Source organism: Passer domesticus, chromosome 1, assembly GCF_036417665.1.
Source record: "Passer domesticus isolate bPasDom1 chromosome 1, bPasDom1.hap1, whole genome shotgun sequence".
NCBI lineage: Eukaryota > Metazoa > Chordata > Aves > Passeriformes > Passeridae > Passer > Passer domesticus.
The window spans coordinates 79,670,977-79,692,786 of NC_087474.1; the positions used below are offsets into that span (position 1 = coordinate 79,670,977).

Consider the following 21,810-nt stretch of genomic DNA (forward strand, 5'->3'; position numbering starts at 1 on the left):
GCAGCCAATTTTAAAAAAGAAGCAGCAACAAAATAAAATAAGCATGGGGCTTCTGTGCCAGCTGAGGCCAGAGAGCTGGTTGGAATAGCTTCCTCAAGAAGCTTCCTCAGTGAGCTCTGCAGAGACAGACCAGTCATGGTGCTCCAGGCCTACAGCCAAGTCTTCCTCCGGGTTTCCCTGGCTCCACCTCAATGCACTTTAATATCGGCTAGGATTAATGAGGAGAGAAATTGGCCTTTGCTGTCATTTGCATTTTTTGTCTACACAGTATCTTAAGGACACTAAGTAATCAGCTCCCACTAAGGCCTGTGAGGGAAGTGAACTGTTGTCACATTGTCTTTTTAGGGGAGCTAAAGAGACTAAAAGAATTGCCCAAGGCCAAAGACTATCAAGGCCTGACAATATGTGAGTCCTGGACTCCTAAAGCTTTGTCCCAATGGCAGGATCTCAGTTCATTCTCACAGTGTCTTGACCCACAAATTCTCCATGAATTAAAGTATATGGGTTCTTTGAAAATGCAGCCTGATGCTTCCTGTAACATCCTCCTTAACCACAAGCAAGAGCTTGAAACTTGCCTCTGATCAAAGGCTGCATTTTAACAGTTCAGGTGCAATTAAATGTGAGTATCAAGTAGGGTGCCTGCAGTTCATTATTAAATCTATGCTGAAGTGTAGGCAAAAAACGAGAGCCACAGCACTTCCTTGAGATCATGTTGTTAGATGTCTAAACGGGTGCACTGGCAGGCAGGAAATTGTGCTTGAGCCATGGAAGGCTTGGGCACAGCCCAGCTGACACCGAATAGAACAGCCAGCCACTCCTACAACAATGTGCTTCATCTCACGAATAGGGAATAGGTCTCTCACCTTGCTGAAAGAGAGCCAGGGGCAAGCATTCAATAAAACATTTCTTTAATCATAGACTAGATATAAGGGAGCAGACAGCTGCTGGCTTTAAAGGAATTTTGAATCAAGAACATTTGCTGTATCCTTGGTATTTACACTCAACGGCTTCTCTTAGAGCAAATATCTGCCTGCGCATGGAAAAGCAAGATCACATTTGCTGTTGAAATCTGTGCTCTGGTGTATCAAGTAATAAATGTTTAATTCACTTAAAAAACTAAAACAAAACAAAAAACTAGAGGAACTTATATTAAGGAAAATGTCCAGTGAAATCCAGATAGAATGAATACCAGAAACCTTAAATGTTTCTTAAGGTAGAGGAGAAAAGCAGTTGTTCTTTAATTTCCTCAGCTCCTGAAAAAAACACTCTTGGCTTCTGTTCTTCTCTTGTAAGGGACATTCAAACACGTTCATCTACAAGAGAGAATTGATGACAACTCTGTGAATCCAGGTCAGCATTTCTGTGGGATTTATGAGACATGTTCGGACACTGGAGTGACAGGTAAGGTTCCCTCTGAAAGAAATACTTCAGCTGCTCCATGGTTCTCCTGTCCACTGTTGTTTCTCCTTGTCTCTCATCAGAAAATTATAATTTGTACTATCTTGTGAAAGTAATGAAATCTTTTATCTTTTGCTGTTACCTCTCTTCCTTCTGAATAGGGGGGGTGTTACAGCCACCACTGGTGTACTGAGCCTAAAACTCAATAGCAAGCTCAAGTCAGATTTAAGGAAATGAGTCAATAAGCAGAACAGGAAGGAAACACACCAATTTAAACCTAGAAAACCACATAATATGGGTGCTAATACATTTCTTTTTGCTGTGAAACTGGGGGTATAAACTTTCAGCCACAGTGGCTGTGACAGGCAAGTTCCCACTCTGTCTCAAGTCAAAACATATTCATTGCAAAAAGATCAAATTGGCATGAGGCAGTGCTGTCTGTAAATATTGAAACATAAATTGCCTGAATGGGTTTGCTGAAATGCTACCATGAGCAATGTGTTTGTCAACATTACTGCAGGGGAAAGCGAGCCAAATTAATGACAACTGCCAAAAAGTAGAGCAAAAAAGGTATACTTTCCCCTGTGTGTCAGAAGCTGAATTTATGCCAGGCTCTGTCAGGATGTGAAAGAAAACGTGCTCAGAGGCTGCTGAGTCCCACAACAACTCTTCATTTCCTGCTGTAAGTATTTTCCTATTTATATTTATATTTGGCCATGTGTAAGGGATGGTGATAAGGATAGATCCACTATTTTGTGGAGCAAGGAGGAGGAAGGACTGCTAGAAACATCTGTTAATTTGGATTTGTGCCTTGAGGCCACTTCCTCTTCTCACTGTACCAGAACCAGCCATAGGAGCTGAAGGAAACTAAACTGCACTTCATGTCCCAGTGGTGCCTTCCATGCAGGAGTTGAAGAAAGCTTGGAAGACTATAAACAAGTTTTTGAAAGCACCTGAAGGTAGTTTTTATTCTCTCTGGTTTGCATATTGTGAAACTGGAGCATTGAAAAGTTGATTTTCAGTTTCCTACTGCTCAGCACCTGCATTAAAGGTCAGCATTTCAGAAGCACTACGAGTGCTTGGGAGGAACCAAGCTCTTTCTCATAACTTTGAACAACAGCCACCTCTTTGCTAAATTTGCTAGTGTGCACATGCTGGGGAAAGTCAGCACTGATGTTGACTAAAGCAGAGTTCGCAATCTGTTTGTGGCACCCGATAGCACCTTCGTTATCACTGTGCTTTTACCTTCCCTAATGACTAATGCACCAGGAATACATCAGCGACATGCAAACTGGCACATTTTTCAGCAAGCACAGTCACCCTGGAAATTGGAAATCCTTCTCCCCGTCCTGCCCATCTTTCCCTAGGAAACTGTTTCTTAATGTGGAAGATTGTTTATGGTGCTGGCAAAAGACTCAAATAAAGTACTATGGACAGAGATGTCTCCAAAGGCCAGCTTCTGGCACCCTACTGCTCAGGCAATGGGGTGCATAGGAATTTGTATTTAAAGGCTTGGTCTGTGAATAAGAGACCCAGTCGCTCACATCAATGTTTTGTCTCATAACATCTCTGGGCAAGGAAGAAGCCATGTTTCTGTGACCCATGATCATGCCATAATTATCCCAGGTGTAAATGAAGAGCTGGAGCTACAGTCATTGAAATTGAGTCAGTGACAGCAAATTTCACCTGGTGTTTCTGGTGTTATTTTAGAACCAGTGACCCAAATTGTAGCACACAGACTGCAATGTATTTATTGCATAAACACATATAAATTTTGGGCAGCTACAATACGGTGTATACTCCTGCCGCTGTTTTGACAGTCTTAGCTCAGTGAAACTACTAATTGAACTTTCAGTGCTGAAAATAATACAGCCATATGTGTAACTGCAGTGTGTACTTCATAAATGAGATGGTGGCACCATAAACTGTGAAAATAATGCAGCTGTATAAAATTAGAGTGATGAATGTGCATTGGCCTGCAATTCTACTGTGGAAGCCAAAGCTGGTACCAAACTCCCTCAAAACCGCGGGCGTTTAAACAAGCTTTATAGGGCAGCAACTGCTTACTCTGCACTTTCGTGTGTGGGATACAATGCTGGTATTTTTTGTTTTCCCTTTCATCCAAATTTTTCTACTTTGGTGGCATTTCTGTTATGATGTTCGTCCTCCAATGTAGGTGGGCTTTGCTTCAGTTTTGGAGAAAACCACCCATTCCAGGCTACGACTAGCTGCTGTGGGCTGGGAGCTCCCAGACGGGGGGAAGATGAGAAATAGGACAAAGCAAAGTATGGCAATGGGGTGAACAGGAATTTGATTTTGCTGCATTGATCTTCTAAGGACAGAGAAAATCTTCAGCGGGTTGTCACCATCACAGGCCCCCCTGCCTTCCCCCTTCCCCTGCACACAGCTCCTCAAACAAAGGATAAGTTAGAACAGGGGACAAACAAAGACCTAGGCCATCAAGGGCTGAGAGCAGAAAGACAAGGGACATGAATACAGCCAAATGACACTCAAGTCAAGAGACAAAGGACTGGGAGTGATTCCTGATGACTCACAGAGGAGGGAGAGGATGAAGAGGCAAAGACCATGATTACTATCAGCTTCTGGAGGGAACATCCCAGCCACATCCCAGGCTATCATATGGTGCCCGGAGGGAAGAAGCCAGGAGAGACGTTGAGAACTGGTTAGTGAGTCAAACACCTCTTTGTAGTCACAGGGAAGCCTGGCCGAGACTGCTGGGACATTATCTGGAGAAGACAATGGTGATGAAACAGGTTAGGGGTTGTTTTAGGGGTTGTTGTGGTGGGCTTTTTTTTAGGTTGGATTTTTTTTTTTTACTAAAACAATCTGCAGCTGCTACAGTATTGCAACATTAAAAGATTAAGGTTTAGCGCAATTAAATCTCTAGCCAGTGTGAGTACTCTGCTGGATGTTTCCTGAAAGAGGCACATTCGGGGCGAGGGTAGGTCAGCCATCAGCAGATAAACAGATATTTGACAACTTCCAGACCCAGAGGAATTGCTGCAGGCGAGGGTGCATCACTGGGGGGTGACTGTCGCTGTTTATCGATCTTGATAAGCATGAAGAAACATCGGTGGACAAGTAGCAGCCATGGCTCTTACACTGAGACTCTCCCTCTGATATTACTCCACAAAACCCCCCAAACCCCTACATCCCAGAAGCGATTAGCAGCATGTGAGGCTTCTGCAGGAAACACCGATGAGTCCATATGCAGAGCCCTATGTCATAGCACACTTTTGTTGCCTAAGCTTACAGGTGTCAGAATTAAATGAGATGGTGCACTGCATGTACTCAGCAGAAAAAGATCACACCTCACAGTCAGAATAACCTTGCTCTGTAAATATGAACTATTTTAAATTTCATTTTTCATGCTGTGGCAACACCATTGCACCCCTTCTGCCTTAAAATAGCATTCACAAGAACCAACCCGCTGGTGAGGCTGTGCTGGGGCTTCAGCTGCAGACATGACTACATAGCATTAGCTCCAAAGAGAGGTTTGTCATGCTGCCATCAGCACTTTCTTGTTATATGGGATGTCTGGACAGGTAGGACTTTGGCATTAGGCTCTGGCAAGCAGCAACCTGCAACTGCAGCTTTTTCCAGAGCTCAGAAGGAATTCAGAGTGAGGCAAGGATTGGCTGCACTGAGAGAAGCAGGACCAAGGCACCAGAGATGGGCTCCTCCTCACCTCAGATTTGTAGCTTGGTCCTCCTTGTCCAGTCGAGCACTTCTGCCAAAAGCCTGGCAGTCTCCTGGAGCCATTGCGCAACAGAGAAGTTTTCCTCATAAGTTAAAGGATAGAACAAGCTGGCTGGGGCTGGATCTGGATCTGGATGGAGCAGGATGCTGTTATTTATAAGACAGCAAGGATGAGGAGGATGGTTAAGGAGTTCAGGCCAGAGAATACACTTCATAGCAGCAGGAAATGAATTAATGGCCACGAGGTGGAAAGAATAAAATAAAATCCTAGCATTGAGAACTATGCTTCCTGATCTAACTTTGATAAAGCCATAATGAACAAGATTGAAACTATCTGGGCCAGTGAGTGGAGAGCAGGCAAATTTGCTTAAGGCAGCTATGAGGAGTAGGAAAGGTGACATCCCAAGCAAGAAAAGGGTTTGTTGAATTTGGTCTCTCTCATGATTCCATTCAGGCATTGCCTGGAAGATGCTGATCCTGAGTTCAGAGCCTGCAGATCACTTGATTTTTCCACTTCTGATAGAGTGCAGTAGATAATCTGTGTTTTCTCAGCTCTCACTAGCACCACTGGTATAAAAACATATTCAGAAAAAGCAAAACACTTCTGACTTTAAAATGGTATTGAGTTCTGCCACACATAGGCAAATCTTTGTTAAATTGGGAAGATGATGATGAAAGGAAGCATTGCAGAGAAAAGAGTAAGATAAAAAAGGCTTGGAGGTCTGCAAAGTATTGTGGAGTTGCATCAGAATGGTTTTAAAAGAAGATTAAGAGAGAGAAATTAGCAGAAATTAAGAAATGGAGAGGGGAAACTTTCAGGTAAGGAGAAAACCACAGTTCAGTCTTTAAAGGAAGAGAGACAGGAAAAGAACAACCCATGATAAAAACTAAAACCAGAAATGGTTGGAAGGGAATTACAGATTTCGAGGGAGAGCATGAAGAAAGCTGTGTAATATTAGACCTAGCAAAATGTATTTTATTTATTCATAGTTCTTCTGTATTATTTTTTGCTGGCAGCTGCTGAGGGTCCCATTGCTGCACATTCCCCTCCCTCCATGGGGGGCAGCCAAGCACTTCTCTTTGAGTATGATGAATGTGCAAAACAGTTTTGAATGCTTCAACTTTAAACAAAGCACTTTCCAAAGCTCTCTTCTGCCTTGGGCAGCCAAACTCGAGTCTCCCTGGTGGAAACCTGGCAGATTCCTGAGCTCCTTTTGCATGTGGGTCCGTTATTAATGCTGAAATATAGATACTGGCATTGAAATAAATGAGAATCAGGAAAACTTTCCTTGCAAAAAAGAGGGATGTAATTTACTTCCTCCTTGCATGTCCTGTGCTCACTCCTTGCAGACAGGTGGGCGGGAACGTCAGCTCTCCTAGATTTAGAGCAGCTTCTGTATGGGACTCTCCAAATCCTGTTGTAATCAATGGAAACCCCACCACTCACTTTATTGGCACTTGGTGTGGCCCTGCAAGGCTCACAGCCCTGAAAGTCACACCCACCAGCACCCAGTGGCCTCTTCAGAGAATCTGGAAAAATTGGGAAAGTTGTGAAGTTGAAAAGCAGCCTAATCCTTTTAATTATTTTCCTGAGTAAGCCTTTTCCAAGCCTAAAAAGAGTGTTGAAAAGAAAAGCCTTACTCACAGGTAATTTTTATTCAGCCCAAACAGTGACATAGTAAATTTTTCAAAAGCTTTAAGGGTGTAAGTCCCATCTGACTTCAGAAATAAGAGACAGTTTTTTGCCCTTCAGCCACATTTCTAAGGAGGTCTATACTCCTTTAAGGAAGGTATGAAAATAGGGTTTTGAACACCTCTTTTAAAATCAGAATTAAATGTGAGAGCTGCCATGTTTCAGGACTGACATTAGATATGGATTTAAGCAAGTCCTTGCAGCCCACAGGTCTGAACTGGGAACTCTGCACTTATTTTCTGGCAGCAATCTTACATGAGATACAGGAGGTGCTGTTCTAGAAAACATGAACATGCTTAACTGGAGCTCTAGAGGAGTGAGCACTAATGAGACTGATCTATGAACTTAATAAGAAGCTTATTCTCTCAGACTATAAGCAGGCTGTTTGAAAAAACACCTACTAAGTGAGTGAGGCTGGGAAAAGACTACTTTGAAACTTTGCCACTGGAGAAATTCCCTCAGAATCATCTTGAATTTGGCAGGGCAGGAGATGGGAGCCCATGTGGACACTGAGCAGCAATTGTAGTCCCCCAGACTTTGGACATGCTGACATATTTTTGAATGTGTCTGCCTCGGCTGGTATGTCCTGAAGACATTTGCTTGCAGAAATAAATTTAAAATTAGACACCACTGAAACTCTCCAAGCTTCTTCCAGGGTTTAAGGACTGCAGGATGAAGCCCTGAATGAAAGACTGCTGTGCAAGGTTATCATCAACCAATGTAGTTTGACCAGGCACCTCTAGCAGGGACAGCACTGGTTTTAATTTATTTCATGGCTACCAGCAATGCCCTCCCCTCAGACAGGATGCTTTCATTTTCAGAAGCCCCAATAAAACAAAAAAATATTTACTTCATATATTCATGCACTTAACTAGCCATACTGTCTATCCCAGGAAATCCATGGGGTTTCCTGAAGAGCTCTGCTACTTAATTCATTGTAAATGGTGGGGAATCTGCAGCTGTAGTGTTAAATGATAAATGATGTAATTTTCAGGAAGTGTCAGGATGAAGTGCAGTCACTGCCATGCCAGCACCCAGCACATAAATATCCCAGTGTGCTTGTTTTCCTATGTGTGCTTCAGATTTAACTCTGAAATTCCAGGCCTTGGTTCTCATTCTGTTAACACTGTGTGAGTAAAGTAACTCAGATGAGGATGCTTCAGAGCAGCTTGTCCTGCAGGTAAGAGCTGGAAAGATCAGCCAGTGGCTTGGAAATGTATAGTGTAAAAAGTCAAGAAAACAGGTCTGCAAAACACAGAGACTTGCGTACCTCACTTTATTTTCTCTGCTAAAGTACACCAGACAGACACGATGTCTGGATGATTGCTGGACTTTGTTGGGTGTTCTGCCTGGGGTAACCATAGGTTTTATAACACCAGTCATGGGGTGTAAAGCACCCTGAACCTGGTGACTGGTCCTAATGAACGATATCTAAAGTGTTTACGCAGTGCAATTTCATCTTCTCAAGGCCTGTAGTGTGAACTGTGGACTCTTTCTATCCTAAAGATAATATATCTGGTACTTCTGTTAGTCTACAGAAAATAACCTTTCTTCTACATAACAGTAATCACTGCCTGGTCGTGATTCCCCTTCCAAAATGTAAGGGAAAAAAAAGAAAAAAAAAAGTGGTGCAACTCAACTCTGGCTTCTGTGAAAAATACCCAGATTCAGCTAAATTACAAATTCTTGGAAAATTGCAGTTTGCACACTCCTGGCAGAGGCTTCTAAGTGTGGCTGCTAATCTCTTTGATGTTTCAGTCTGTGGACACTTGTGCTCTGGTCTGTCTGTGGCTGAGGGACTGAGTAGGAGGTTTCTGGCAATGTTCTTCTTGGTGCCTCCTGGTACAACCATGGGGACTTGTGATCTGTGTCAATGACCTCCTGGATCCCAAGCGATGAGGAGGAAGAGACCTGGCCTTTTTTTGTGGAGTTAGCATTAAAAGGTGGAGTAAAGCAGGCTGCAGTAAAAGACTGGAACTAGGGACTTAAAGTGGAGAAGCTACTTGGCGTCACTGTAAGAAACGTGGTCTGGGAGCTGGGGTTGGAAACTGAGGCTGGAAACTGCTGGGATTAAATGTGGGTTACAGCTGGACAAAGAAAACGGGGTAGATGGTGCTGAAGAGAAGAAAGTGGCATATCAGGACTGGAGACCAGGAATGAGGGAACAGGGAGTCTGGGACATGGAACCTGGGTGGTGGCACAGGGGATGACAGAGGAGGTTGGCACTGGGGAGCAGGAAGCTGGGGTTGTGCTTTGGAGATCCCATGCAAATGAAGGGAAGCCCAGGATGCTGTGAAAAGCAGCATGCACTTGTGTAATGGAAGCATGTGGTTATGTCAGGAAGGACTTGCACAGTCAGCCTTAATTTGGGTGTTTTCTAATTTTAAATGCATATGTTTGAAACTTCAATTTTCCTTCTAATTGAGCTTTTTGTCAGTGATAGGACTACCTGTATTTATTCTGTAGAGCTGGTGCCAAAGGGCTATCCTGATGCTTTAGTATGCAAGTCCTGAACAGTGAAGTTGCACTTAGTAAATTATGATGAAATATCTTCATGCCATTTATTTGTGGTGCTGTTTGTATATGAGGACTGTAATTCTCTCAAAACTCATCTACTTCAGAGGAGAATGAATTAACATGGATGATTGAAGGGCTGTCTAACTAATGGACTTCCAATACAGCTAGTGCCCAGCAACTAATTCAGTGTTGCTTTGGATAACAGAACAGTTAGGGTTTTTAAAATAATCGGGCTTTGGTAATTGAAATTCACTGATGTGAAAATATTTTTCACATATATGTTTTCTCTTTTGTTTAATATACAGTGAACTATTAGTTATTAAGAAGATACAGGCATGACTCAGTACAGTAAAAAACAAAGATTAGATTCGTATAAGTGTATTTTTCTAGATATCGCCTTGTGATGGGATAAGGGGAGAGAAAAGGTGCAGCTCTGGAGATAATTGCCAGAGCTTATAAACAACCCCTCCCTTTCATTTTGTGACAGCTGCAGCAGCAGAGAGAATATCCAGGACTGTACAGAGAGCAACTGCTGTGGTAGCACCCCTGGTGTGTTTATCCAGCTCTCTGTACTGGCAGTAAATGTTCAAAACGCAGCAGGAGACAGCCCTGAGTGCCCAGCTGCTGCTGCCCCTGATTTGAGCAGGGGGATGGACAGGAGGATCTGCAGAGGTCCCCTTCCACCTCAGTTATGCTGTGCTGAGAACATGGGTAACATGTCTCAGGCACATCCACACTGCTGCCCAGACGCGGGCGGTGACACTGTGCAAGAGGTGGAACCGCGGTTGGTGGGATACAGGGTTTGTGGCTCCTCCAATGTGACTCACCGAGAGGAGTCTTTGAGGCACTGCTTTGAAGGAAGCAAAGGGATGTGTCAGCAGACCCAGGTGGTTCCCAAGATTGGGAGCCTCAGGGGGCTCTTTGCACTGCCTATCTCTGCGCACTAAACTTCAGTGCAGGAAGCTTTCCCCCCTATCTTATCTGTGGAGGGAGATTAGCCCAGGCAGCAAGAAGGTGACTCAGAGTATGGATTTCTGCTGTGAATTACCTCCAGGGACATCTCCCCTTTGAGTGTAAAGGCAGTCAGCTGATATTGAAGGAGCAACTTCCCTAAGTTTTGTACTTACAGATGTCACATCACCTGATATGTCAATGCAGGATGAGAGAGTTGGGATTGTTCAGCTTGGAAAAGACAAGGCTTCAGGATGACCTACCTTTCCAGTACCTGAAGAGACCCTACAAGAAGGATGGAGAAGGATTGTTTACAAGACCATGTAGTTGTAGAACAAGGGGGAATTGAGTCAAAGTAAAAAAAGAGTAGGTTTAGATTGGAAATTCAGTGGAAGTTCTTTGCTCTGAGGATGTTGAGGCAGTCTAAACAGATTGCCTAGAGATGCTGTGGAAATGCTGGAAGTGTACAAGGCCAGGCTGGATGGGGCTCTGAGAACCTGGTCTAGTGAAAGGTATCCTGGCCCATGGCAGGTGGGGTTTGGACAAGATGATCTTTAAGGTCCTTTCCAACCCAAGCCATTATATGATTCTATGATTCATTATTAAAGTTATAATTAATAGAGAAGCATTTACAAACTATTGCTATCAGGAGAAAATTATTGATCAAATTTCTGTATCCAACACAAGGACAAAAAGAGGGCTGAACGGCACACTGGTGAATAGAGAATTTGTTGCTTACTTAAGGTAGGCACATTGACCATCTTCTCCTGCTTGAAGCCTTTAATCTTAATGAAGGGGTGAAGGCTCTCCTGTTAACTTTAGTGTGGAGTTTTTTTTTCTTTTTCGAGGGAGACTGGGGTTTCACAGCAATATATTAAATGGAGTTACCACAAATATGCATCCTTTTTACGTGCCTGTTTTCAGGTTAGCGACCTGTAAAAATACTCACTCTGCTGAATCTTTTAAAGCATACAATAAAACAGAGTTTTATGGAAGAGAACAAGGGAATGTGTATGAGCCTGTCAGATTTCAATGAGCCAAAATGTTCATTGTAATTTTATCACAGGGTATCAATATGACAGGTGACAATTACCTGTGATCAGCAGGGCTTGAAGCTGTTTCCACCAATAGATGTTTTTTTAATCGCTGTGGGCTGTACTTTTGTTCACAGTGTTAGGCAACAGCTTTCTGTGAAGCTTTTGTGCAAGGTGTGGGGTTTGACAGGCCTTGACTCAGTAGCACTTTTAATGGTCAATGTAAATTTCCCTCCTTAGTCTCAGAGCTCTGAGATCATAGAAGTCTTCATTTTTTCTCACTGAAAGATGTTAGCTGAGCAGGGGATATTATGAAGTTTGGTGAGGTACTGCTGTTTCATGCATGCGTGCTCGCTGGCTGCCAGACTGAAGGGAAAAGAACTGAACTCTCCCTGCCTCTTGCTTGGGAAGGGTTCAAACAATCTTCTTTACCCCATTCCCTCAAAGAAGATTTCTTTGCCCCATTAATGATTTAATACACAACAACAAAAATCAGGGACATTGTTGTCTGATTTCTTCTCTGCTAACAGTTTCAAAAGCAGCTGAAAGAAAACAGGAAGATAGAAGGATTCACAGTGAGGTAATATAGACTTTGTTTCTCTAGGAAACTGGGCTAAAAGGAGTTCCCAGGCTTTTTAATAACAGAATAAACATTGAAAATATGATTTAAACCTCCAGTGTTGACTCAGAAATGAAAAGGAATGGATCCCCTATGTGCTGATTATTTTTAAAATGCTCACAAGCTCCCATAAAACCATTCGGTTTTATGATTATTTGGTGACTTGTTCCTGGAACTGAAAGTTTGACACTGAGGTCTTACATACATATTGTGTATTAGAAATCTCTTAGGTGATCATAATGGAGAAACCATGAGTTAGCTACCTTTGTTATGATATCCCAGTGCTACCACATCACTTGCAGGGATTGCTGTTGTTATTTCTGTGAATGATAGGTGTTCCCACTTTCCCAATACTGGGTATGCTCGAGTGAGTGCATTTGATAGCAGTTTGCTCTCATTGACTGTTAGATATGATGTAAAAATGAATATTGTACAATTTTATTATTTATTAAAATTATACAATTTTAGAAGAATCCATGTGGGGGAAGAAATGTCCCCACATCCAACCAGACTGGTGAGAGAATAGCAAAGGGCAGAAGAGCACATCTGCCTTTCCATGCCTTTCCTCTGTCTTTTGGTGCCTCTGGCTCTGGATGAACCCTTTTCATCCTTTTTATTCAGGTAGGAAATGAAAAGGGCAGTATCAAAGAACTTGCTGCCTTTTACAAAACTGTCTCCTAGTGAAAAGTTTTATCGAAATAAACCATGTGAACCAATCTGAAGATGAAATCTATTTATCCTTCTTTTTTGCTTCCCAAGTGTATTGCTGTGAACTTTTCAAGATTTCCTCCTCAGAGACTTACAGACTCTTCTCATAACAGATGCAGCCCTGGGGACAATGGCGGCAATCCAGGGATCCTCCTGGGAGTAATTACCTTTTCCAGTTCCCCTCATCTGCTGCATCTCTCTGGTAGCACTTCTGCCAGGAGCTGTGCATGTAATCCATTCAGCAGAGGGAGTCAGATGCTAAAAGCTGCAGTAGCCCCTCCAGACCAGGACCTTGTATTTGCATGTGGGATCTGAAACACTTGATTGTTTGCTGTCTGCTTAACCTGGATGGGGGTGTATGGGGTGAGCTGGTCGCAGCTGAGCAGGCTAAACTCTGCTGTAACGATACAGTCACAGCAGCAACGACAGCAATACCATTGAGTCATTGTGTAAATGCTCTTCAACACTGCACTGCGAGATCCATCTTGGCAAGCAGGTGATCTTTTTCTATATTTCTGTAGCTCCCCTGCCTTACTGGGGGACATCATTTGCAGAAGGGCTGACTGGTGCAGAGTTGGAGGGACATTTGGCTCCATTTTGTAATGCATTTTCCTCCCTTGAGTGCATAGACATCTGATATAGCACTGCCTGTAAGAACCAGATGCCACTTGTTCTCTGAGGAAGAAAGGGGAAAATGACCCCTGAAAGGGTAGGGACTTGGAGCACAGAGGCCTGTAAGGAACTGTGCCTTCCAAACCTTGTGTGTCTCTTCAAAGACATGATGTTACACAAATGCCTGATGTTAATTTGGCATAAGCACCTTCTTAAATTGTAAAAACAACTGTACAGCCCCCCTCTCCAGGATCTCAAAGGCTTTTTCTGGACAAAATCTGTAGAACATAGAGTGGCCATGGTGGGGAAGGTGTGGGTCACATCAGGGGCTATGGGCCATGGCCCATCCCCAAGAGCAGAGGGAAGGATGGCAGGAGGCCCCTGTTCCTTTAAGGGACACCTCAGAAGAAGCAATTTGGATGTTTGCTCTTCAGATTACTCAGCTGGGCAACGGGAGGGGGGAAGGGGAGATGGCAAAATATTTCACACAGACCTTCCAGCTGATCAACAGAGAAGCCAAAGTCAGCTGCATGTGCTAAAATGATGCCTGTGGTGTAAAATACATCGTGAGAGGTCAGAGATGGTAGTGACTAATACTTCAGAGACAGACATGAAGGGGGAACCAGATTCAAACTGATGGCTGAAATTTGACCTATTTGACTTCTCCTGTGTTATCTCAATTATTTCATTAGGAAGTTTTGAATCAAGAAGCACTGTGGGATGCAAAAATCTGCTTCAAACGTTCATTGTGGGAATGGTAATTGAGTTTTAAATATTTATGGCAGAACCTGGAGTTGTACTAGTGAATGCATTATAGACTCTCCCTAGTGGTAAGCCTGGCTTGCTGGAGACCTTGTGCTGCAAATAGGCCCAGTACAGTGAAGAAGGGGGAAAGGAATTTTATTTTCTGAAAATGATTTATTTAGCTGATTATAGAGGGCTCACTCCTTCCTAGGCAACAGTTTCAGCTTGGAGCTACAAGACATGGGGAGAAGGGTGTTCTATACAAACCTGGTGCCTGGATAACCTACAGTTCTGTGTACACACCACTTGCAACTGTTTGCTCCCAAAAAACCACTGGATATGCAAAAAGATGAGGCAATGAGGAGTGAAAGACTCCTGTCTACTGTTGCCATTTGTAGTTCTTGCTGCTTGGCATTACTGATCCCATGTGAGACCCTAGGAAGTACATATGCATTTTTTCTTTTACTGCTGATGGAAATAGAACTGTTTTCTCTGCAGGGAGAGAAGAAACAAGTCTGTGGTCCTGTGCTCTGTTGCCGGCATAGGCCTTGGTGCAGTGGATAAAAACGAGGCCTTATTCCCTCGCCTGGCCCTAGGTCTGCTGTGGTAAGACAGCGCGCCACATGTGCATACCACTTTAATGGTATGCGCTCTACTAATACAGCTCTAAGCCTCCAGCTGAGATTAATGGTCCCCAAGTCACTTGAGCCGGAGAACCTGCCTTGCGCGGGGTGTCCGAGAGCCCCGCGTTCCCCGCGGGGGCAGCTCCGCAGGCTGCGCGGGGCAGGCGCCGCTCTGTCCCGCCGGGAATGCGCTCAGGTGCAGCTGTCCCTCACCTTGGGCCAGGTGGCACAACACGCTGCAGCTTAAAGCGGCAGAGCCCCTTCTCAGCCCTGAGGAACCCCCCTGCGTTGTCCTTCTCCCCGCTGGCGGGGCCGGGTGGCACCGTGCAGGGCACGGGCTGTTCGCGGCCGCTGCCGCTGCGAGGCTGCCCGGGGGGCCGGAGCGGGGCGGCCTCGCAGCAGCGGCCAGCCCCGGCCGGGGCGGGGTGGGGCGCGCCGGGGTCCGGGGCGGCTCCGGCGCTCCCCGGCGCCTCGGCCACGCCTCGCTCGGCCCCGCACCCGGCGGGGCGGGGGGGACTGGGGGCGGCGCCGGCTGCCGGGGCGAAGGCGCCGGCTGCGGCGGCGGGCGCGGGGCTGCCATCCCGCGGGCAGGCACGGCGGCGGCGGCGGATGGCGGCAAGGTCAGTGGGCGCCCGCTGCCCGCCGGCGGGGCTCCGCTCCCGGCCTCCCCCCGGGGCGGCCGGCGATGCTCGCGCGCGGTGGATCCAGCGGCGGGGGCGCCTCTCCCTCCTCCTCTTCCCGGCGGGGAGCGGGGCCGCCGCGGGCGCGGATGCCCCCCGCCACGCCTCCCTCCTTCCCCGGGCGGGGGGCAGACGCGGGTTTCGTAAGCGCCTGCCCCGGCCGGCCCCGCCGCGCTCGGGTGGCCGCGGCGGAGCGGGGTGTCCCCGGGCGGTGCCGCGGCGCGATGCGCGGTGCAGGTGAGCGGCCGAGCAGCGCCCGCCGCCGCCGGCGCGTCCCGGGAGGGCGGCGGGCGCCGAGGTTACTTCGAAACCCGGCGGGGTCGCGCCTGCATCGCACCAGCGCTGTTGCGAGTCGAGGAGGTTTATCTGTGTGCTCTGCGAGCAAGTAAATCCCGATAACTTAGAGACGGGGTTTGGTGCGGTCCTTTGTTCCAGCGGGAGGTTCGGTGGTGCTTTTGCGTTGGTTTGGGTTCGTTTTGGGTTTTTTTGGGTTTTTATTTTTTTAGGTTGATTTTCCTTCCTTGTGCCGGCAGTTAGCGGAGAAGATACGCGGTAACTCGGATGCTGTAATGACAGACATCTCGCCGGGCTTTTAGAAAAAGGCTTTAATTATTTTTTTAACCAGCCTGAAGGAGAGGCGAGAAGCCCCCTGCCCAGGTAGGGTCCCCGCTGTACGGAGCGGCAGCGCTCAGAGTTCTTACGGCATTAGATGCCGACCCAGCTGAGGTCGAGCTGCCAAAAATGTGATTTACGGACCCTGCCGACATCCGTCACCCAAGCGCTTTGTTCCGATACGCCGTCCGGTGGAGAGACTTCTCCGGGACCAGCTCTGCCTCTCCTGAAACGTGGATACACGGGATACGTGCGCCAGGGTGCCAGCCGGCGAGGCATTGAGTGTGTGTTTGTGTAATAGGTGTCTTACAAAAAAAGAAAAAAAAAAAAGCGCAAACGGGATTTTGATAAGGTCCCATTAATTGAACTGTAAACACAGTAATTCCTCTGCGCTTGTTTGCTCACTGAAACTGTTCCTTCTCCTCATCGATATGTCCCATGGTTTGTTTTTGTTTGCTTTTTATTTTTGTTTTCAACTAGTATGTTTTAGAGAGTTTTTGATACAGATTTACTTAGATTTTTTTTGTCTGCTTTAGGATGTTGGAAATTACTTGTAGCCTGTCAATTTAGGATGAGTACGAAGGTCCTGTTCTCAGCCTTTCTGTACCACAGGCCTTTTTGAAATGCCCAGTCAATCTGTGCTAATGTAGAGCCTATGGGATGACAACAATAGCAATCTGGGAAAAAACCCCTTCTGCTGGAAACTCTCTTGTTGGCTATGTAACAGTGTGCAGCTGGATTTCAGCCTCTTACTAGTTGCATGAAAGGTGGAAAGTAAAAGAAAGTAGTCCTGGCTGAGGAGTGCAAAGGTGGGACAGCCTTGTGCTGTTGCTGGCCGTGGCACTGGTGGCACTGGCATGCCCATAACTGTTGGGACAGAGCTCTGTGGAAAATTCCCACTAAGCTGGTAGTACAGTTAAAAAGCCCAAGCCTCTGGCTCAAAGCTGTGAGATCTCCCAGAGGGTATGGACAGCTGGCCAGGTATGTGAAGACAAAGTAAAATGATACCTGTTTTTTGCTGCTTTTCTGGGGGAAAGTTGGTTGGACCACATGTGATAGAAATTTTATATGTATATTGTGAAGTCTTCTTGGGAGTATTGGACAGTGCTGTGAGAGATCCAGATTAGAAATGCCAGGAAGACAATAAATATTATTTTGGCCTTAATATTGTGTGTTTAAATCATACATGGAAATGCAAGAGCTCAGAATGAGCCTCTCATCCAAAGACCTGCTGTAGCTTAGCAGAGTGCCCAGGGAATGGGCAAGTAGATCTTTCTGGGTGCTGGTCACCCTTTCCTGAGGGACTCAGGTCCTTCAGCTTTGCCAGAATCTGTGGATATGTTTTTGTCATACTTGCTCTTGGCTTCAGTTCAGGGTTCTCACCTTGACCCCTCAATGAACTGGATCAGAAGGTCCATCAGCCGTAGTCCAAAGGGAGGCTTCAGCACAGGTTTAACTTCAGTCATGTGAGTTGCTCCAGTGAAATTAGAGGGATACTTGAAAGCAAGCTTGCATATGGAGATTTCAAACTCAGGGCTGCCTCTCATAAGCTTTCTAGGGTGTGAACTGCACATCATTTTTCCTTGCATGGGGCTGAGAACAAATGCCACAACATCGTGGTTGTGTTCCATACAGCTGACCATACTTGGGACCCGTACTGGCAAATTAGGAGCAGTGATGCTTCTCTGCTGGAGTTTTATGGAGCATTAGTTTGTGCTTGGGGCTTGAAGTCTTGCTGGAAGCTAATGAAGCTTATACTCCTAAATGCTCAAGCCATCCTTTTGAGCAGAATTTAGTTTTCTAAGTCAGTGAAGTATTTTTCAGACTGTGACCTCGATCAGTTGATGGGGCCTGGAGGATACAGGTCTATGGTATGAATGGATTTAGATTCCCTGATCAGTTGACATGATTCTACTGAAGACCTGGTGATTTGTGATTCTGACCACATGGCTGTTGACTTTGGGACTTGGCCTAGGGCTCCAGCCTTTTTAAGAATAATGTCCTTACACTGCCTTTTGTATACCTGTATTTATTTGTCAGCCAGTTCTGCAGCCCCCTTCTGTACACCAAGTAGAAGATACTCAGGCAAGTAATGTCTCTGACTTGAGTGTGGTTATTCAGCTGAGTAAATTGTGTGCAGTCCAAGTTCAAAGCAGCAGATTTTGGGTGTGAGTGCTCTTTTTGTGGAGCATGTGGGAAACTAATTTCCAGAGCCTGGGATCTTGGCATGCCTTAAATTTTCTCCTGTTCTTATGCTTTGCCTCTATCCGGTGGGTGGGTGGGCTGGAAGTCAGATGGAAGGCTGGGCTTTCCTCCCCTTACAGAAAGCAGCTCTTCAGAGAAATTCCACAGCTGTTTCTGAGTCTGTCTGGAGTTGCCTTCTTGCTTTGTCGCTGCTGTTTCCTCCTGCTGTGCTGTGCTCTGCAAAGGGAGCAGCAGTCCTTGGAACTGATGCAGCTCTGTAGCATGATCTGTCACACCGGTTAGAGGAAACCCTCCCAGCCCTCATCAGTGCAGCCTCTCCCTGGGTCCTGGACCGGCCAGGGCTCAACATTTGCTGGTCTGGCTGCAGCAGAGCTGCCCCCCTGCCCTAAAGGCAGCAATGGTGGCCAAGCACCAACAGCATGAGGTAAGGGATGCTGGGGATGGCAAGGAGAAGGATGCTGAAGTCTCTGGGATGAATTAATTTCCAGGGTTGTGGAGGAGAGCTGCTTTCCCACTGAGATCTGAGTTATAGTCCTTCAGCCCTGACAAAGCATTTCACCGCTTTCAGATCAAATCCCCTTGCCCTATTTTTTCTGCTGCAGAAATTACCCCTTCAGAGCAAGCCCCAGATGTAAATAAGTTTGAAATTTGCCCCTTCCCACTCCAGATGTGTTACATCTGGGTAGTTAAAGAGCTGAACTGCATTGTGTGCTATGCAGTTCACAGGCTGGATTGAGCAAGGCGTTGTTTTTTGGGATGTAGCAGAACATGGGAACACCACTAATCAAATGTCATGATTTTCATCTGGTTTTATTTTATTTTATTTTAACTTAGTTTCCCCAGCGCTGCTTGTCTCCTGTTTGGCTAGTTTCAACCAGATTGTACCAATGGTTGGCAGTCTGGAAGATCAGGAATTTCCCACTTTGTGTTTTTTAAGAGTAGTGGGTGGCTCGGAAATCTTTGAAGCAGTGCTCTCTCTGATGAAAACTAGACTGCTTACAGCTATTCTCTGTTCTTCCTGGTAGTGGCTGTCCAGCCAGGCATTGCATGTGTGGTGGTCAGACACAAAGCACCTCTGCAGCCCTGGCCAATTTGCAGGGTGTGTGTGGCATCCAGGGCAGGGGCAGATGTGAGGCAGCCTTGAAGGGAGGGGCAGGAGAGCAGAGGACACAGATGTCCCACAGATGAGTCCTGTTTGTCACTCTTCCTTGCAGCATGGCTACCCTTTGGTTTGTCAAACTAGAGAGATTTGGGAAGGCTTGTGGCTGACAGCCACAGCTTGGACAAGCCTCCTTTCTCTGACCTCCAGTACACCTTGGGAGGTGAGCATTGGAGCAGATGGGAATATGCATGCTGGGCAGGATTTACCAGAGGTGTGTGTGTGTGCATGGGCAAAGTCTTTGCATGTGTGCAATGGCACTGTGATAATCTGGGTGTTCACTGGTGCCTGCCATCCTGTTGAATTCAGTGATGATTTGACACTGATAGCATTCAGTGCTGTACATTTCTCCCACAGCAGCTGTGAGTGAATGCAGTCTCAGATTCCCACACAGCCCTCTCCCTCCCCAGAGTGACTTTAGGTTGGTGTGCCCTTGGGCTGAGGTGCTGCTGTGGGATGTCAGGGACGTGCTTGTTGTTGCTGAGCATTCCCAGTATAGATGCAGCTGGTTTGGCATGGCTGTCTTGAGGGATCTGTCTCTGAAATCTGGACACCATTGTACTAAGAAAAGCAGACTTACCCTCACCCAGGCTGTGTCTGTGCTAGACACAGACACAGCCTGGGTGCTGGATGTGGTGAGCTCATTTCTTCCAGACTTGGACTGAAGGAAAAGACAAGCATGGACAGTAGAAATAGGAGTGCCAGAGGTGTCAAATATTTATGGGATGCACATGCAATTCCTCACCCAGTGTGCATTTTGATACCCTTTTTGTTGCTGCTGATTGTCAGATGATGCATACCTGTTGATGTGGGCCATAGAGCATGGCCCTGCAGAGATCACCAGTGTCTAACGCCAAAATACTGTGTGACTCCTTAGAAGGCCAAGGTAAATCTCAAGCACCCTTATAGATCTAGGTAAAACCAGATGCATCTGTCAAGGTGAGGTGAAGGGAGGAACTGTATAGCTGGCTCCCTGTCATGGTTTACAGAGGATGTGGTGCACCAAGTCATGCCAATGAGGCAAAATTCCCTTTCCCCACAAAAAAATCTGCCTGTGTATCTCTGGCATCCAAGTGTAATTCTCTGCACTATTAGGGATATGTCACTTAGTGAAGCAGACCATCTCTTGCTTCACTTCTTTTCCCCTCCATAAACACCAGCTCTGACCACTGGTAGCTTGGCATGGTAGATGACTGTGGTAGAATGGACTTTTGGGTTTGGACAACACTTTGCAGGTCTCTCCTCTGAAGGTGCCAGCCATCCAAGCTTCAGAAATCCTGAAACAGGCAGATGTGGGGTAAAACATGGCTGTGGTGTTATCTTTGCCTGCTCTTGTTAGATGTATTGTGCTACCCCTATACCTTTAGGGATGGTGCAGTGCTTTCTCTGTTAGGTTTTAAACTGAACTGAGCAGGTTGCATGCCAAGAGGGAAAGATTGCAATGTTTCCATTACCAACCACAGTGGACTTTTCCATGGTGGAGCTTTTCCAAACGATGTTCATTGAGAAGAGCTGGTGTGACCCGAGTGCCTGGGACACTGCAGGCTCTGACTGGCTGCACCTCAGGGACTCGATATCTCCAGGTTTTGCAAACTCTGCTCTCTGAGGATGGGGAAAGATAGAAGTGAAACTTGCTTTGTTAGGTGCACAAGATCATGTAAAGCTTGTGGTAGTAGCTGCCAGCACCTCACAGACAAGGTGAAAGTACTACTTAAAAGAAAGTCTGGGTGTGTGTTTGCAACTGGGGACATAGAAAGGCAAATAAGACTTTTTAAAAAGCATGAAGCATGCATAGGGAGCATGGTGTCAGACACACTGCCTCTTGCCAGCTAATACCATCTTGCAAATAAAACAAGTTAGGCTGTTGCTATTGCAGCTGCTTTCCCTCACAAAGCAGGGTGACCCAGACGCTGAGAAACATGTTGGCAATTGGCCTGAAATGGGATGTACGCAAGGTAATTTCCTTAAAAGACCCAATATAACAATTATCATTCAGCATGAACTCATACATCTGTAATGTTTGCTTGCCAGTTGTATTTTTTATGATGCTCTCCCTGAAGTTGCTCATTGGCTGCATCTCCCAACAAACACAGAAACACAGCCTGGACATGATTGGGTTCTTCCCTGACCTGCAGTTAGGAGCAGTGTTTACACTTAAACAAGTTTTATTGTGGAGGTAGGAGGGATTCAGTGGCTTGGGCAGAAGGCTGTTAGTGGGGTCATTTGGGATCCAGGCCTTGGGAGCTTTCCTTGTGACCTTGTGCAAAGCACATCATCTGCTCAGTGCTCTGTTCATAAAATCTGTGATTTGTGACAGTCAGCTTCAGAGTAAGTGATTGATATTGGTCTTGGTTTCCTCCTCTGAAACAACCCCAAAATTCCGAAATGTTTGTGCATGGAATTGAAACATAAAAGCTCCCTTTCTTCTCCCTGCTCTTCACCTCAGATAAAGGTGGAAGAGAGGGAGTTGTTCACACCCATCTGCTGGAGGCATCCATCATGTTGGGAGCAGAGGCTGCCGTTTGTTCCACATGT

At 46.0% G+C, this 21,810-nt stretch overlaps 1 protein-coding gene across 20 annotated transcripts in view; it reads left to right on the top strand.

The window, feature by feature from the left end:
- Positions 1–21,810, top strand: part of RNF152 (ring finger protein 152) — a 79,957-nt gene that overhangs the window by 21,490 nt on the left and 36,657 nt on the right. For 4 of the 20 annotated variants that reach the window (XM_064427081.1, XM_064427072.1, XM_064427044.1 and 1 more), the window contains one exon: positions 1,294–1,401. The exons of 2 other annotated variants lie outside the window; for them this stretch is intronic. The gene's annotated coding sequence lies outside the window, so the exon portion shown is untranslated. Of the gene's footprint in view, positions 1–1,293; positions 1,402–1,918; positions 2,081–2,214; positions 4,914–13,987; positions 14,010–14,494; positions 14,603–15,094; positions 15,240–15,384; positions 15,537–21,810 lie in introns of those variants that run through there. 14 more of the 20 variants (XM_064427109.1, XM_064427099.1, XM_064427120.1 and 11 more) reach the window with 11 other exon arrangements.